The sequence below is a fragment of the Cyprinus carpio genome, chromosome A20 (genome assembly GCF_018340385.1).
Source record: "Cyprinus carpio isolate SPL01 chromosome A20, ASM1834038v1, whole genome shotgun sequence".
Lineage (NCBI taxonomy): Eukaryota > Metazoa > Chordata > Actinopteri > Cypriniformes > Cyprinidae > Cyprinus > Cyprinus carpio.
This window is the reverse complement of record NC_056591.1, coordinates 17,291,069-17,309,092: the sequence shown is the minus strand read 5'-3', so window position 1 is coordinate 17,309,092 and position 18,024 is coordinate 17,291,069. Positions and strand designations below refer to the sequence as shown.

The following is an 18,024-nucleotide window of genomic DNA, read 5'->3' as shown; positions in this document are numbered from 1 at the left end:
TTTATGCTGGTTTAAAATATTTCATTTTTATTCTCAAAGTAGTTGATTGCCTAAACTTCCACATATATACAGTCGTCAAGAAATGAAAAATTCGCTATTTTCTAAATACATGTTATTTATCTTATTGTGGACAAATCATCTATGCTGTAAGTCTGCCCCTGTTCATTCAACAAGGATGCATAGAACCAAGTCCTACCCTACTTTTTTTCTTTTCAATAATCCTTTTCACATGGAGGCATGTGGCAATACAGCTCAAAAGATTTGTCACTACTTCTGTTTCATCACGACTTTAAATTTTGAGTAGCTTCCCCAACAGTGGGCATCAAAGTCCCATTATGAGGCCCTTTATAATGACAGCTACACAATGCTAAAAAAAGTAAGATTGTCAATAAGTTGTTATTTTACAGAAAATTTTCTTGATTTACTTCCATAGATCTTTGAAAGTGCTGTATAAAGTGTAAGACTCAAATTTCTTCTTATTTTTTTTTTTCTGTAGTAGCCATATAGTATTTCTCTGTTTATTTGGAGAATCTAATTTCAAACACCTTAGAAATTTACATATCACTTCAGGCCTTTATTACTTGATAATGTAATGCAGCCTTACTATTTCAACACTCAAAAAGACAAGGTCATTAATGTGTATTCCTACCAGCATTTCATTGTTTACTTGTTATGTAGTAGACTATTGTATAACACTTTTTTTTTTTCAATCTCCAAGATAAAGAAGAAGTGAAGTCAACTTCAGGCCCTGACAAAGAGACAGACGTAAAAGATAAGGAGAGGCTGCAGACAGCCAAAGAGTCCAGTGGTGCATTGCTTCTCTCCCAGGATGCATTAGCATCAGACAAACCCCCACTGCTGGAGACCTGGGTGGATCTGCTCAACTTCACTAAATGCTTCCAGTAAGGGTCAGTCATCTCTAGCAATAGTCAAAGCAAGTGGTTCTCAATTTCAGTCCTCGCGTACCACCTCCCTGCACATTTTGTATGTTTCTCTTATCACTTCAGATGTTTTTTCTGTTCAACCGTAAGTGCCCTGCGAAGTGGACATCGCAGGATATTCTGCCATGATTCCAGTTTAAAGGGAGCGTATATTTAAAGGGTATTAAAGTGTGCGAGACTTGAATTTTTAAATAGTTTATTTACAGAGATATATTATGTCACACTTCACACTTCTGTGTTTTGTCTTGTGTGTGTTGAGACACTGCAGGTCGTGGCATACCGCAAATCCATGAATGAATTTTCTAAAGTGAAGTAAACTTCAACAGATTTCCCGTGCTCAGGGAGTAGGGAGCACTGAACACTGTGTAGGGACCCTGTCAATCAGAATACACAGTTCTCTTCTGACAAGCTGGTTATCTGAATCAAGTGTGTTAAATAAGAGAGACATGCAAAATATGTAGAGCGGTGGTACACGAGGACTGGAATTGAGAATCACTGGTGTATGGCATATTATGCAAATCCTTTGCTATTTTGTCACATTAACTCCTCGTATTTAAATTCCTATTAAGCTGCGAGCTACAATATGCTAATAATGATGTGTTTTGCAGGATGTTGCTGATTTGTACGAAGCCAGATATGTATGCACATCAATGTAATACATCATACTTTAAGGTAGGGTTTTGAAGGAAAAGACAAACTTTATATGTGCCTGCATAGTAATATTTTTACTAGTGTGTACTTTAATAAATATTCTTTTTGTTTTTACATTTGGGATTACATTTGATTATAATTACATTTGAGTAGCAACATCAACTTAAAAAAGCAGTAAAAACATTAATATTGTGAATTATTATTATAATTTAAATGACTAGTTTCTATTTTAATATATCATAACATGTAATTTATTCCTATAATGGCAAATCTTAATTTTCAGCAGCCATTACTCCTCTCTTCAGTGTCACGTGATCTTTCAGAAATCTTTCATATTTTGTGCCCAATGAGCATTTCTTATTACAATAACAATAACAAGTATGCTGTTTAATATATGTGATGCACTTTTTTTCAGAATTCACCAACGAATAGAAATTTCAAAAGAACAACATTCATTTGAAATAGAAATCTTTCGCCATTATAAATGCCTTTACTATCACTTTTGGTCGATTTAATGTGCCCTTGCTGATTTTTTTTTATTATTTATTTTTTTGTGCTAATATAAACCTCTGTAGATGGATAAGTAAGCAACATGCCATATTAAAGGGGCAAGATTTAGGGATAACCAGAGTTATTATTTTAGCCTTTATTTTTTATTTTTTGACTGGCTAAAAAAACTGCTTTTTAATTTAAAGTGCCACAACCACACACAAACAGTTTACTTAATGAATAATAATAAAAAAAAAAAAATCTAATGCCTACTTACCTGTTACTCTTAATGAGCCCGTAGCTATGGTAACTAATTTGTTTTCCTCTACGGGTGGGCTGGGCCTACTTGCTGACTGTATTTATGACATTCAGAATATGTTATCATAAAAACACCTACAGTAATACAAAAATCAACTAAACCTGTTGTTGTGGCATTTGTAATGGTGCTTGGTATAATTATGGTATCTGTGGTGGGAGGGATGTTTTGTATTAGGAAAGAACATGAAAGTGACTCAATTCTCTGTTAGAACTCCATTTCCTCTCGACTATCTGCTACTGCATTGTCCAACACTGTGGCCTCCGCCCACTCTGTGTCCGCTCCTGCTAGACAACCTGATTTGACTGGAATTGTTCACACACAGGTACACATACACACACAATGGGAGTTTTTGATAGCCATGCTGTTTTTGCTCTTCTCTCCCCATTCTGCTCTAATGCTGGTGAGCTGGACTTTTTTTCAAACCTTATCCCCTGAGAACATGTAGTTTGATTTAATATTTGGTAATTACTGTGAGGTGAGAGTGTGTGTGTGTGTGTGTATTCTGTAGAATTTTTTTATGTTATTTATTTATTTATTCAATTCTATTGTCTTCTGAGATACATACAAAACCGAGACGCATTAATGCAGTATGTGCTGATGCTGTCCCATTCTGTCCATTGTTCTTGCTTCTCTCAGTCTGCAGATGGGAAAGGTACTCACTTCCTGTTTGTAGATAGTCTGTTACCCACAGAAATTGTAATTGGTTTCTCAGCTTCGGTGCACTGGGGAGAGAGTGTGGAAGAGAGTAAGGACACATAGACATACTATACACACTCAGTTTGTCTGTTCACAGCAACAAGAATGCTGTCTAAAGTGTGTGTCTGTTTTGTGTTCAGAAAAAAGGAGTCATCAGCCAGGCCTGGTTCTCTAACAGCTAAGCCTTTCTCGTGGAAAAGCATCGTCTCTGAACTCCCCCGTGGTGCAGATTCAAACTACTGCTAGTAAAGCTGTGTTGCTCTTGCTTCCTCCTGGGTAACTATATTTGCTGAATATATTTTGCTGAATTTTAAGCAGCCATTACGCTTGTTTTCAGTGTCTCATGATCCTTCAGAAATTATTCTAATATATTGATTTGGAGCTCAAGTAAAATTTCTTATTATCCATGTTGTAAACTGCTGTGCTCATATTTTTTTTTGTGGAAACTATGCTATCTTTTTTCAGAATATAAAGTTTACAAGCACAGCATTTATTTGAAATAAAAATAAAATGTAAAATAAATGTCTTTACTGTTACTTTTTATCAAATGAATGCATCCTTGCTTAAAAAAGTATTCATTACTTTAAGAGAGAGAAAAAAACCTTTTGTATTTGAAAATACACCAAAAATCTAAAAAAAACACAAAAAAAAATCAATCAAAAAAAATTAGAAAAATACATATAAAAAAAAATGAATAATTAAAAAAAAAAAAAAAATCAGTTAAGTTACTTCGCTATTTCAGCTCACTATATGATCAAATAGACCTTAGTAAAGGTAGCACCATCTTTTATTTTTGACGGCAATGTAAATGAGGTTGTGAGGAATGGAAGTACAGTGTGTTCATTGAATTGTACTATTGTTTAATTGTTCAGCTGACAAAACATTTTCCAAAAGACTTTCAGCAGACAAAAACCCCATAAAACATCTTTGGAAGTTGTGATTTGTCAAAATGAGATGTGATGTAGGACCTTCACCATTGCAAATACATCCTCATTTCCATCCATATAAAATATTAGGCCAGATGTTCTTGCATCAGTTGGAGCTCAAGGTGCAATTTGGAGCATTTTCAAATCATGCAGTGATTCATGTTAATATCTTTTGCAATCTAATATATTGATAATATATTATGTAATGTGTCATATATATATATAATATTTTTATATTAAGAACTTGAAAAACAGAATTGTTTTCAGTCGACATTGTGATGTGAACTGTTGCAGTAGTTCAAATCCGACAAAAAGCTCTCACCATTACTTCCAAGGATCATGTAATGTATTGCGTTCTCACTTAGGAGCTCAGAACAAAGGAGAGAGATAAGAAGATGAGCTGAGATATAGAAAGAGAGAGAGAGAGATATGACCCAGTCTGCTATTTCTAGCAGCATAGTGGCCTAAAAGCTGGAAGCCTACATTCAGAGGTCACACTGAAGTAAGAGGAGGGCCAAGTGTAGGCACGTTTATTGTTTTTGACGATCATACATTCAAAAAAAAAAAAAAAATGAAAAAGAATCAGATTTTACCAAAAGGCCATATCTTGCTTTTGTTCTCTCTTTCTCTATCTCAACCTCATACTGTTCTGTTAAACTCCTCAGTGATGAGAAATCCTGATTTATATCAACAAATTATGTAAAGCTAATATGTTATTGCAGAGCCGGCCTAGTTCTGAGGGGGTTTATGAGGGTGCTAAAAATGCGTATGAGCAACTTCAGTTGAAATTGTAATAATAGCTTTTATCAGCAAAGGAGATTTTGCTGACTGCAACCTGCTGTACATGTACGAAATCCTTACATCATCACTAGTAACAGTGCATGAGCTTGCTAACGAATTTGAAGTTGTGAATAAGGAGTATTCTGCCAAATCCATACCCGAGAATCTTCTTTGCTAGCTCAGTCTTAATAGGCCATGTGCTTCAATCTTAGCCATATGATAATCACATGCTAGATATATGATTCCAATAGCATCAGCATTTACTCCTGGTTATAAGTGTGAAGGCATGACTATAAAATTGATATAAATAGTTCATATAGATCCAGCGATTAAATTTAGATAAACTTACTGTATTCAGTTTTACAATGTAACATTACAGAGCATCACCTATTTAAAAAACACTATAAAATTTCACACTGATCTTATCTAATCAAATTTTTTTTTTTTTCTCATTAGGCATCATGTTCTTCATGTGCACATAAGTGCTTCATTGGCTGTCCACCTACATCTCTTCAGCATGTCTTCTTTCGTGTTTGGTGATGAGGAGACTGTTATGCCACATCTTGACAAGGCATGCATAAATTAACACACACATACACTCTAAGTTGCAACGACTAGTCAGTCAATTGTAAATGTATTAGCACATTTTCTATATAGCAGCAACCAGATGATAATTCCTCTGTCCACAAACCTCAGGGTGTCGTTGGCTTTATGCCAAAAAAAAAAAAAAAAAAAAAAAAAAAAAAAAAAAAAAAATATATATATATATATAACAAACCATATATATATATATATATATATATATATATAATACATTTGCACTCTTGTGCAAAAAAAAAAACAAAACAAACCAGTTGTTGCACCTCATTTCTTTTCTGCCTTTGTCTAGGAGAGTCTGAGGTTTTGTGAACATGCTGTAATAATAATGAAAGCCCTGGGTCAAGTGATTAGCTGCTTCTCAGATCAAGAGGAACTACCATCAACCACCAAAGAACTCGAGAAGACCCATGGTGTAGGCATACAGCAACAAAGGGTGGGTTATACACATAGGCCTGGTGCTATGGGACGGCGTCTTGCACCATTTGTTATACCCCTGTGTAACCAAAACTTTGTTTATAAACGAACTATTTTGCATTTCCTTTTGAATTTTAACAGCCATTTAAATACCTTCATTATTTTTATTCTTTCAGAATTTGAAACTGAGCTATTTGACTCATCACCGATGTTCACAGCACTGGACCAGCGAGTTGCCGTGAAATGTCATTGCTAATCTCTTGAATTTTCATTCTTAATATTTAATTATTTTTTTAATTGTTAAAGTGGAAGTCATTTTAAGTTAAAGTTTTTAATTAGTTTTTTGATTCAGCAAAACTGTGCAACCTACATTTATAGTAAATGTAACAGTGACAAATGTGTGCCCACTTTTTTAATTAAATTTTAGGATTGTTTGTGGTTTTATTTAGTTTTTGTTGTTTTGTTTTATCAAACCATGCAACTCACATTTTTGTCACTACTAAACTGAATAATAAATGACAATGCTTTATATCAGATTTTGAATTGCCTCATATTTGATAAAATTTGCATAATTGATTTTGTAATTTTCCTGTTTGTTTATTATGACTTTGCATTCCAAATACATATTTTGTATGCTTGTATGTCTATTATATTTGTCTCATACAGGTGTTCAATGAGGCTGTGTATCATATGTTTTGCTCTGCTCTGGGGTGGAAACTGACCTCTGAGGAGCTGTTTGCGGTACAGACTTTGACAGGAGACCCATCGCCACATTTCAGCAATGATAAAAAAAGTCTTGAATGCACGATCAGGTGAATGTTGGGCTAACGGACACTCTCTTTCACCTATTATAGCATTATAACACGTGGTTCATCCTGACTTTATGTACTCATGTGTTTTTTCTCCCTCTAAAAGATGACACTCCAGGGGGCTGGAATGGCAGGCAGGCCACAGTGTTGCAGGCAGGTTGGAAAGGATACCTAGTCAGGGAGATCCTCACTGCAGCAAGAACAGGTAAAGTCCAGCTTTACTTGAAATAGATATAATAATACCTGGTGTAGATGGAAGAGTATAGACTGTGAATTCAAGAATTTATGCCAATTGTCTTTGCGATCTGATTCATACTGTGACAAGTCAGCTGCCTCCCCCCAATTATCAACCTCACCCGTCCCTTAATCGCCGCCCTTCACCAGGCTCCCGGCATGAGTGGGTATGTGAGGAGGGGCGCTGAAATATCCAGGGCTGGCGGCGTGTGATGAGGCCGGGAGCATGTGCGGCCGCCGGACTCCGCCCCTTACCTGGGCCCTTCCTTCCTGAACACTGCCCCACCTACACAAACCCCGCAGCACAACGAGGACACCAGATTCCCTATTTATTCTGAACACTTTACTCCTTTGGACACTTTATTCCCTGTTTTTGTTGCTTTTCTGTTAATAAAAGCCACTCCGAGGCCTGACGCCACACCCACTGTGTCTTTCGTTTGCTCCTCCCGCCACAATACCCATTCTCTAGTGGTCAGTTACGTCTGACATCTGTTCTGTGGGGTTTTATGTTCTTGAGAGAGAGAGAGTTGCAAGGCCCTGGAGCTCATACTTATCAGTGTAGCTTCTAGTCATTCTAAGCGAGTATGACAGCAGAGAGAATAACACGCCTCTCCATCTCTCTCTCTCCATCTGGCTCCATACCTCCAAGCTTCACTCCATCCCCAGCCTGACAACATGAGTGACACGGAGAGTGGCCGAGGGAAGGAAAGAAAGAAAGAAAGAAAGAAAGATGCAGCAGTGTCGGAAAGGATGAAGGGAAAGTGTGAGAGGAAGCAAGATGAATATTTCAGGAAGCAATAGCATCCGGGAAGCTCAAAGAATCAAAACACGCAAGCAGTCTTTAAAGATCCTAGTATTGCTCATCAAGCTCTATTTACCTCAAACAACTAATTTATTGTGTGAAAATTACAGTGTAGATCCAGCAGTCACAAACAGATGAATGGGACTCTATTCAGTAGACTTTGAAAGTGCGGTTGGATGGATCATGATTTTCCACAGCTGATTCAGATTTTTTTTACAAGCAAATGGGCCGATTCTCATACCAGTTGCCTTTTTTTATTGTTTGAGCAAGAAACAAAAATGAATGAATTAAATGTTTCCTTGCTCTATCACAGGTTTAACTGGACTAAAATATGAATATTTGTAGTCATTTGACATTAGAGACAACCAAAGATGCTACATACATACTGCATGAACAGTTTCTTTTCAATTAGATTGTGTAATTTCAAGATTTAAGGCCAAAACAGAATGGTCTGACTTTGTGAAATTATGCTACATAAAACATACCTCTACAAAACAAAAACAGTTACCTTCAGAGAAACATTCATATAAACCTCCACCTCTATTTTAATATTTAGAATTTCTGTCCAATATTTCAAGCATTACTAACAGTGCTTGCTTTGCCTGTGTACATAGTTTTATCTGCTGGTGCGTCTGCTCTCTTCTTTGCATCAGTCTTCAGTGAGTCTGACTCTGGCCTCTGTTAACATCCTGTTTACAGACTTAGTCATTTTTCCACACATTTTACATTTTGGGAAATTATTGCAATGCAGTTTGTGTGGACATCCAGAACATAGATTGCATGAAATAAAACAAAAAACCGACTGGTTGCTGATTGTGTGTTTGGAGCAAATTGTCAACCAGTGCGATTTAAAAGATTTGCCACTAAACTATGAATTTATTCCACATTTTTAATTTTATGAGCTGGTTGTGCATAAAAAAATAAATAAAAAAAAAACAGTTACAGTTATCTTTATTCTTAATCTTTAGCTCATTAATTATCTTACTATTTTGTTTTTTGAAAGTACTAAAATTACTACAAATATATGAAATGCCAAAAATAAATAAATAAAAATGACAAGCACATTAGATTACAAAAAAAAAAAAAAAAAAAAAAACGTGTCCTCTCCTTGGCTGATGTTATTCTCTATATCGTTCTCTATAAGAGTTTCTGTTATTATGACTTCCACTCACAAATGAGCCTCAGAACTGTTTGTCTCCTACCTGCCAGTGCGAAATTAATTTAATTTTAGGGGCATTCTTCTTTCTAGCTCTCATTTGGCAGTAGACGGGCAGATATAATAAATAAAATTTTATGTGAGAGGAGAGCAGAATATTTCAACGAACAAAACCAGACTTAGCTGGTAAAATTATTGGCATTATAGAAGCAGAGGGATAGAGATTTGTTGAGTTCATTTATCTGTCACAGAGGCTTTTCTGCATCATCTTTTAATCTAAAACTGGGCCAAATCTAACCATGTTATCCAATCCGGTTTCACAGCACCAAGGTGAACGTTGTGGGTTTTTATGAGTGCTTATTACTGTGTGCTCATGTTTGTTTGTGTTCTTAGGCACCAAAGAAAATTTGAGCGTCGCTAAAACTCTGCAGCAGATGTGGGCTCCCGTGGAATCAGATCTAGAGAAACATGTCGTATCTTTACTGAGGTGAATTAATCATTTTGAAGAATCATTTCTCTCCTCCATTGTGTCTCTCGGTGGTCCCATCTGCTGTTTACTGCCTGTGTGCCTGGCTTTAGATGCGGGCAGGGACAGTCTGTAGAGAGTGACCTCTGGCCTGGGGGGTGAATGTGGCATGTGTCTGAGCTCAGTGGGTGGGTGGTATCTTCTCCCAGCACTTGTAGCCTAACCTAGTCAACTCTTGACAATCTGGGTGTCATAGGTCAGTTTTCGTCTGCTTGAATCTTTATCCAATTCTAAGTGTGTATTTCTGGTAGACACATGGTTGCTAATGGTGAAGGAATAGCAGAGCTGTACCCCTGTGGAGAGGATGAGTGCAACAGAATAACGTTCACTAACTATTCAGTGCCCATACCAGAGGTAGCAAACTCCTGGATTTTGATCTTCAGGCCAGGAACACTTATTTTACACTTACAGCAAAACAATAGTTTTCCAAAACAAACAAACAAACAAACAAACAAAAAAACACTTTTATTAATAAAATGCATGCATTGAGCTCAATGTTTGCTTGTATACTTATTTAAGCAATTTTTCCTGTCTATTCTCATTTCCAGTGAGGTGTTTCATGTTCCTAAAACATGCTGCTTGTTCCTAAGATCTCCTCCCTTCTTCATGTATGTGTTGTGCATGTCATCAATAATGACACTTTAGAGGAGATACCCAAAGTCTTTAACAGGGTGGAGCCATACATATACCCACTGAATAAGGTTTGTCTCTGTCAACGGGACAACTCCTCTCCATGTTTTTTTCTTTTTTTAAACTTATACATTCGCTTTTTATATTGTATTTCTTCTGTTTCACCCTCCATAGGGTGGTTATATGTTTGTAGCTGAGACACATACCGGAGACATGCCTATGATTGGAGGAGAATGGCGAATGCGTCTAATTGGTTGCCGAGAACCCCTGCCACAGCTGGCCAGAGAAACACCAAGCAATAATTTTTCTGTAAAAGAGTTCAAAGGTTACTACATCCCTAATCAAAAGAGCATCATCTGCAGGTTAGCACACACATAAAGCGTAATAGCTAATATGTATATATTATGTTGAAGTTATTTTGTAAGCACTGCAGAGCTCGAAATTACTATTTAGGTTTTAGCTTTGCACACCATTACAGTGAATAGATATTTTGGACAGTCAGTTGTTGCATCAAGACCGATCTAAACTTTGTGTGGTTTTTCTGCCAGGCATGTGGTAAAATTTTCCATTGATCACAATACTACTGTGCAGTTTCAGACTTCAAAATCAGATGTCTACTTTAAACTCAGTATCCTAGACCAGTAGTTCTCAACCACATTCCTGGAGGACCCCCATCACTGCACATTTTGCATGTCTCCTTAATCAAATACACCTGATTCAGGTCACCTGCTCATTAGTAAAGAATTACTGACTTGAAATGGGTGTGTCAGACAAAGGAGACATGCAAAATGTGCAGTGCTGGGGGTCCTCCAGGAATGTGGTTGAGAACCACTGTCCTAGACCACGAGAAAGAGGTCGCCAGCAGTCAGGGCAAAGGGCATGTCATCATTCCATTCTGCTCCTTCTTAGCCAGCAATGGTTTGTACACACACACACACGCACACACGCACACACACACACACACACACACACACATATATATACATATATATATATATATATATATATATATATATATATGGGCTACAGCAGCAGAAGACCATACTGGGTGCCGATCCTGTCGGCTAAGAACTGGAAACGGAGGCTACAGTTTGCACAGGCTCACCAAAATTGGACAATAGAAGATTGGAAAAACGTTGCCTGGTCTGATGAGGCTCGATTTCTCCTGCGACATTCAGATGGAAGGGTCAGAATTTGGCATAAAGAACATGAAATCGTGGATTCATCCTGCCTTGTCTCAATGGTTCAGGCTGGTGGTGGTGGTGGTGTGGGGGATACTTTCTTGGCACACTTTGGGCCTCTTAGTACCAACTGAACATCGTTTAAATGCCACAGCCTACCTGAGTATTGTTGCTGACCATGTCCATCCCTTTATGACTACATTGTATCCATCTTCTGATGGCTACTTCCAGCAGGATAATGCACCATGTCTCAAAGCTCTTATCATCTCAGACTGGTTTCTTGAACATGACAATGAGTTCACTTTAGTCAAATGGCCTCCACAGTCACCAGATCTCAATCCAATAGAGCAGCTTTGGGATGTGATTCGCATCATGGATGTGCAGCCGACATATCTGCAGCAACTGCGTGATGCTATCATGTCAGTATAGACCAAAATCTCTGAGGAATGTTTCCAACACCATGTTGAATCTATGCCACAAAGAATTAAGGCAGTTCTGAAGGCAAAAGGGGGTCCAACCCAGTACTAGCAAGCTGTACCTAATAAAGTGGCCAGTGAGTGTATAGTGGCCCCAAAAAGTAACTGGAAAATTTAGTAAACACTTAAAAATGGTATGAATGTCCTTGTATTCAACAGATTTAATTATTATTATTATTATTATTATTATTATTATTTAGATTAAAAATGATACAGAAAGTGATATAAATGGTAATTAATTAAAGATCAACTTAAACGTAAAATTAATTATAATTCGTAGATGAAATTAAGAAAAGTATTCGTACACTTATTGGTTGTCAAACCAGTATGACTTAAGTGTCCAAATAACTTTGGGGCAGCTGTAGATGTGCAGGCATTTTTAAACAGACACATTCACATATGCACATATTTCGACACTTAAATAAATCCCAGATACAGTCTGTCACTCACAGACTGTGATGTTCCTGTAGACTCACAAAAACTAAGGTATAGTTTGTATTCCTTTCTTTTCCTTTAGTCCAAGTGTTCTTGTCAACCCACTCCACATTTTGTCTTAACACATAGTCACTTTAAAAAGTCACTGTTTCAGTTACTTAGATACAGCCTGACTCTGCCAGCTTTAGAGTGTATTTATAGGGTGTTCATTTATGTGCGTGTGTGTTTTGTATGTGTGTATTGGTTGCAGGCTGTTCTGTGGCCCAGTCAGGGGCGAGGCAGGATCAGGGCAGCCTTACAGCAGAAGGGAGAGTGACAGGAGGAGGCGGAAGTAAGGAGTGACCAGCACCCTAAAGACACACTGGTACCTGTCATCACAGACAGCTTCTGCTGTCACTTTAGTGTGTGTGTGTGTGGTAGCATTCTGAACTCCAAGTTACAAGTTTTTTTTTTTTTTGGTTGTTTATATATTGAAATCAATCTGGATTGCTGATCTCTTTTATATTTGACATGTACTTTTGTTCATGAACTGAAATTTTTTTTTTTTTTTTTCTGACTTTTTATGATTGTGTGTATGTCTTTAGTTGCAGAATCAGAATGAGCTTTATTGCCAGGTATGTTATCACATACGAGGAATTAGTTTTCATGACAGAAGCTTCTGCAGTGCAACAGAATGACAGTGACAGAAACTCAAGAGACATAGAGTGCAATGACATGAGGGGTACGGTCAATCATACAGAAGATGCTAATTGAAAATGCAGTATATTGTATGATATAAGTATAATAGTCTTTTCTTCATTGATGAAATAAAATAAGTTATAAATATGTTCTCATATATATATTTGGATATGTGCATTGTTGGTTGATAGAAACATTTTGTTTCTATTTTAGTGACTACTTTTTGCATTTATATTTAGTTTTCATTGATTATAACCGCTACACAAATTGCACCAAAGACAGATGTGACACTTTATAAGACTGCTTCATGAAATAATACCAAATTACAATAAAAATTTGACTCGATCACTTTTTGCCAAAGCACATCAATACTGCATACTGTTGTACTTTTTGACAGTAAAATGTGCTAAAAATGTGCCTTTGCTGGTTGATCCAGCCCTTATTATTTAGACTGGATCCACTCAGTTTAGCGGCCTGCTGAAGAAACATCTCACGTTTTTGAGGTTTTGTATCAGCTAAACAAGATTCAGAAGTCTTGTTTTTTTTTAATCATTTTTTTTTTTTAGTAGAAGAAGCCAGGCTTGGGAAAAAAATAATAATTTTATCTGTCTTAGTTTTAATATAAATAATGCAAATCTCTTGTTTTTATTTTATTTTTATAGATTTATTTATCTTTAATGAAAGCATTTTTAACTGCTTGTTTTTGTCTTCATAATAGAATTAAATCTTTTTATTTTAATTTAAAAAAAATTTAACCTTGTCCCGGACTCATCTGGCTGTGTGTGATTTGAATCTCTGCTCATGTTTTCCCATTCAGTCTGAAGCATACTGAATAGGCTGACTCTCATCCCACCTGTGCTTCTTTTGATTAACTGAGAGCTGGCCGTCAAAAATAGAATGGAAACCTACTAAATTCATTTGCTTGTGGTAAACAGGGAAATGGATTTGCTTTGCCCTTGGATGGGTGACATAAGGCCATTTGCTGTGGGTCAGCTCAGTGGAAGAGCTGAAAACAACCTTGATTTTAGTGAGGAAAAATTAATAAGCAGGATGCTCATAGAAATGGAAATGGGATGAATTGAGATGGACGGAGAGGAAATGAGAGAGCTAGTCTATTGGATGTGTGTATTGTGGAGATGAACTAGTCTGCATGATGGCCTGGCTCCAGTAATAATATTTAGATTCTTTTGTCTTCATGATCCCTTGGTATTAAATGTATTCCTTGTGCTTTTCCTTTTTTGTTTGATTGTGAATCCATAATTAAAATGAATCTAGGTGGTTAAATACCTGGAATTTGGCTTTTATCACTGTTGTGAGTGTGTGTAGATCCATGTGTGTGCACTGTACATTCGCAAGTGTGTGCGTCACAATCCACACGTGCCTCTCATTTCATTTCCTGATAAGCTTGTGTAAATGGGTCAATAGAAAGTCGAATGAAGTTGGCTCTTGTCCTCTGGTGCCCTGGGAAGTATTTCTGGAGGAAAGAGAATTGAATTAACCCAGTTGAGTGGCTCTCAGTGGAGCAAGAGCCACCCTGAAGAGTTACTACACGCACTGATCAATAAATGCACATGGGAACAAGGCCCAGTACACTGAAGTCTGCCTGATGTTCATCAGGCACATATGGGAGGCATACAGTATGGCTGCCCTTTGGGCTTCTGACTGAAATGACCTCTATGCTTGCTTTCAGTGCTCTGTGTCTGATATTTGTGCAGGATTTTGTCGTTTTCACATATCATGTAAAAAAAATTATTAAATATTAATTATAATTGATGATATAATTCTTATCTCTCTTAAATTAAGTACAGATTCAATCCTTGCAGATGACTGTATGTTAATCAAAGCATAACTGTTAGCAAGCAATAGACTGTCCACACTCAGACACCAAAGATAGCTCCTGTTATATTGGTTCAGTCTCATATTCTCAGTGAGTTGGGATATACAGAGAGTGAGTTGAGAATAAGTGACATGTTGGTAACACTGTGCTGTCAGAGAGTACGGAATGACTTCAGTGATCAGGGTTCTATGATGGTGTCCTTATGGAAGCTGAGGGTGCCCTAAATAAACCTTCCAGTAGGATGTACCCTTACACATAGAATAACTGAAGAAGGTAAAAGAGAATTATGCTCTTTTTTTTAAATAGAGCAACACTGCCACCTAGCAGGATTTACATCTGCGTTTACTTTTCTAAAAGCCTTTGTATAAAACACTTTGTAAGAGGCTTTGTATAAAACACTTTAATAGAAAAGTTTGAAGTATTATTTTTGTGTTACTACATTCAAATTTTTATAAATAAGTACCGTTTTTAAAATGCTTGACACTTGTTGAGCCAGTGCCAAGTGCAAAGTTTTTACCAACTTAGAAATGGCTTGTTAATGAAAAGTTAACTTAATATAAACTCTTAATTTTGTTCTTATTATAAAACTTCTTACATTTACTTACTGATATGAACTTACTTGTTAATATAAATATTGACAAATGACATGCCTTATTTTGCAAAAATAAATTACAAAAATAAATCTTGTATTTAAATAAATGTATTAATTATGTATTCAAAATGACAGTCATTTTATTAGTAATAATCTTTTGACACGTTTTAGCACACTTTTAATTGAAGACCTCAGCATTTATTTTATTTTATTTTATTTTAATTTTTTCCATTCTTTATAATCTTGTCTGTTTAATCTCAATTTTTCATTGGCAGTGTTTGGGGATATTTTGGATGGCACATCCACACCTGTGAGTGCAGACCAACAAAACAAAGAGGGCCAGAAATCTGCTCCCAAATCAACCCACAAGGCCAAGGAACGAGAAAATGACAAAGAGAAAATAAAAATAACATCTAAGTCAAGCTCCAATATCAGGTCAGTACAGTATATGCATGTGTCTGTGCATATATTTTAATGTCAGTATCGAGTCCCACCTTATGTGACCCTGGTAATATATACATTATCTGAGTCCCACCATATGTGACCCTGGAGATATACATTATCTGAAAGCTGAATAAATAAGCTTTCCATTGATGATTTGGATAGGACAATATTTGGCCGAGATACAACTATTTGAAAATCTTGAATCTGGGGGTGCAAAAAAAATCTAAATATTGAGAAAATCACATTTAAAGTTGTCCAAATTATGTTCTTAGCAGTGCATTTTACAAATCAAAAGTTAAGCTTTAATATATTTACAGTAGGAAATTTACAAAATATCTTCATGGAACATGATCTTTACTTAATATCCTAATAATTTTTGGCATAAAAGAAAAATTAATAATTTTGACCCATACAATGTATTTTTGGCTATTGCTATAAATACCTTAGTGACTTAAGACTGGTTTTGTGGTCCAGGGTCAAATATGTTTAACTTTTGCCCCCAAATTCATTTGCAGAAAGAGCTTCTCTCATGAATATTGTTCAGTGTGCTTCAAAGAAGTGCACAATTCTCTCACAAGTTTTTTTTGGGTGGATTAAGATGTTTTAATTTATACATTTGAGATCTCTGAGGTTAAGCTCTGATACAGTTTCTCTTTGTCAGAAAGAGACTTAATAGGATGAGTTGTAAGCATAAACTGCTGCTCAAAAGTTTTACATTTAAATTTAATGCGTCCTTGCTGAAAAAAAAAAAGTTATTTATTTATTTTTTTTTTAAATACAGACCCCAAAGTTTTGAACGGTAGTGTATACATTCTTCTTTTTCTTATTGTTTCACTCTATTTTTGTTTGAAGCCTCATCTGAAGGATGAAGTGTTAAAGGAGGAGCAGAGGAGGGAACGCTCTGAGAACTTCCAAAGTTTCCAAAGCCTGATCTGGGACAATATTCTGGAACAGCGTAAACAGGAAAAAAGTGCACGTAAGGAAATGATGAAACGACAGTTGGGGACATACATTGGCTTTCAGGTTTGTGACGTTTTGATACTATAATTGCAGTTTACACCACACAATATAGTTTTTTATTGTTGGTATTTGGATCATAGTAGTGCAGTCATTTTATTAAATATTGTGCTGAAAGAAAAAAAAAGGACTTGTTTTCCTGTTATAGGACACAATGGATGCATATCGGCAAAAGATGCTGCAGGCTCGTGAGGCATTCTGTTCCCACATCCTAAAGGAGCAGTCACATAAGAATATGGAAGATCCTCCTTTGGAAACAGTCGAACAGGTTGAGCATGAGAAAATCCCTACTGTGGTCCAATCAAGTGGATGTAAGAGTGGGGGCAAGAGGACGTGATCTGAACACCCAAAACTTTATAGCAATAAAATAGTCAGTCACTCAGTCTAATATTGCTCTTCATTTTATCACAAATATTGCATGGTCTGTCCTTTTTTGAAAATATATTGAGATAAGATATCCTTCGTAACAAGTAAATCCAGTTTTTGAAGATTAGGATACAGAGTCACCTTTCACTGTCAGGTTGTCTTCCTCTGTGATTTTTATTTATTTAAATGGTTACTGTCAGGATTGATTTGAGAAGCTCTGAAGGACAGCCTGTCTCATAGTGGTGGATATTGTCTCTCAGAAGACACGGCAAGAGTAGTTCCGGAATATTATTGTTCCTACAGTACATTCACGCTTATTTCAAAATGCCAATTTATTACGTACTTTACATATAAGATTACATTTAAATTAATTAGCTCCTTGTTTGGTTTCCAAGATTTTTTTCTAGTTAAAAAGCTTATATATTCTACCACACAGCCACCATGAGATATTGGTCAATACCAACCTACAACACTAACAACCTACATGCTACATAAAATGAGTGCTGGAACTTAATTGTAAAGACAGTGACAATGTAATGTGATAATGTGATTTTCACATTATAATGATGTGATAGTGTAATAAATAAATAAATAAACACTTGATTAATCTCCCGTGTTAAATTACTTTTATTATAGGAATTGATAAATATAAAGCTGTGATAAATGATTTATTTATTGTTATTTAGCCATCATTTGAGATATTTCAAGATTTGGGTTACAACAAAAACATATAAATCAATCCAATATGTTAAACATCCATCTTTGCAGTATCAAGGCCATCTGTTTGTGGTCAGGAGCTTTTAGGTACTGTCTGTAGATGACATCCATTTTGACATCTTTTATTACAGTATGTGTCTGTGGTTTAAGATTTGTGTTAATCACTTGATGAGCACATTTCTTTTTCCTGTAATGACATTTTCTATTGATATTTGAGCATTGCATATCAATGGAATCCTCCTTTTTTAACAAAAAAACAAAAACAAAAAACAAAGCTAACAGACTTTAGTTATTTCACAGCCATGAAC

General features: G+C 36.1%; 1 pseudogene; it reads left to right on the top strand.

Moving 5' to 3' along the window:
- Positions 1–17,489, top strand: part of LOC109113027 — a 33,637-nt pseudogene extending 16,148 nt beyond the window's left edge.
- The last annotated feature ends 535 nt before the right edge of the window (positions 17,490–18,024 follow it).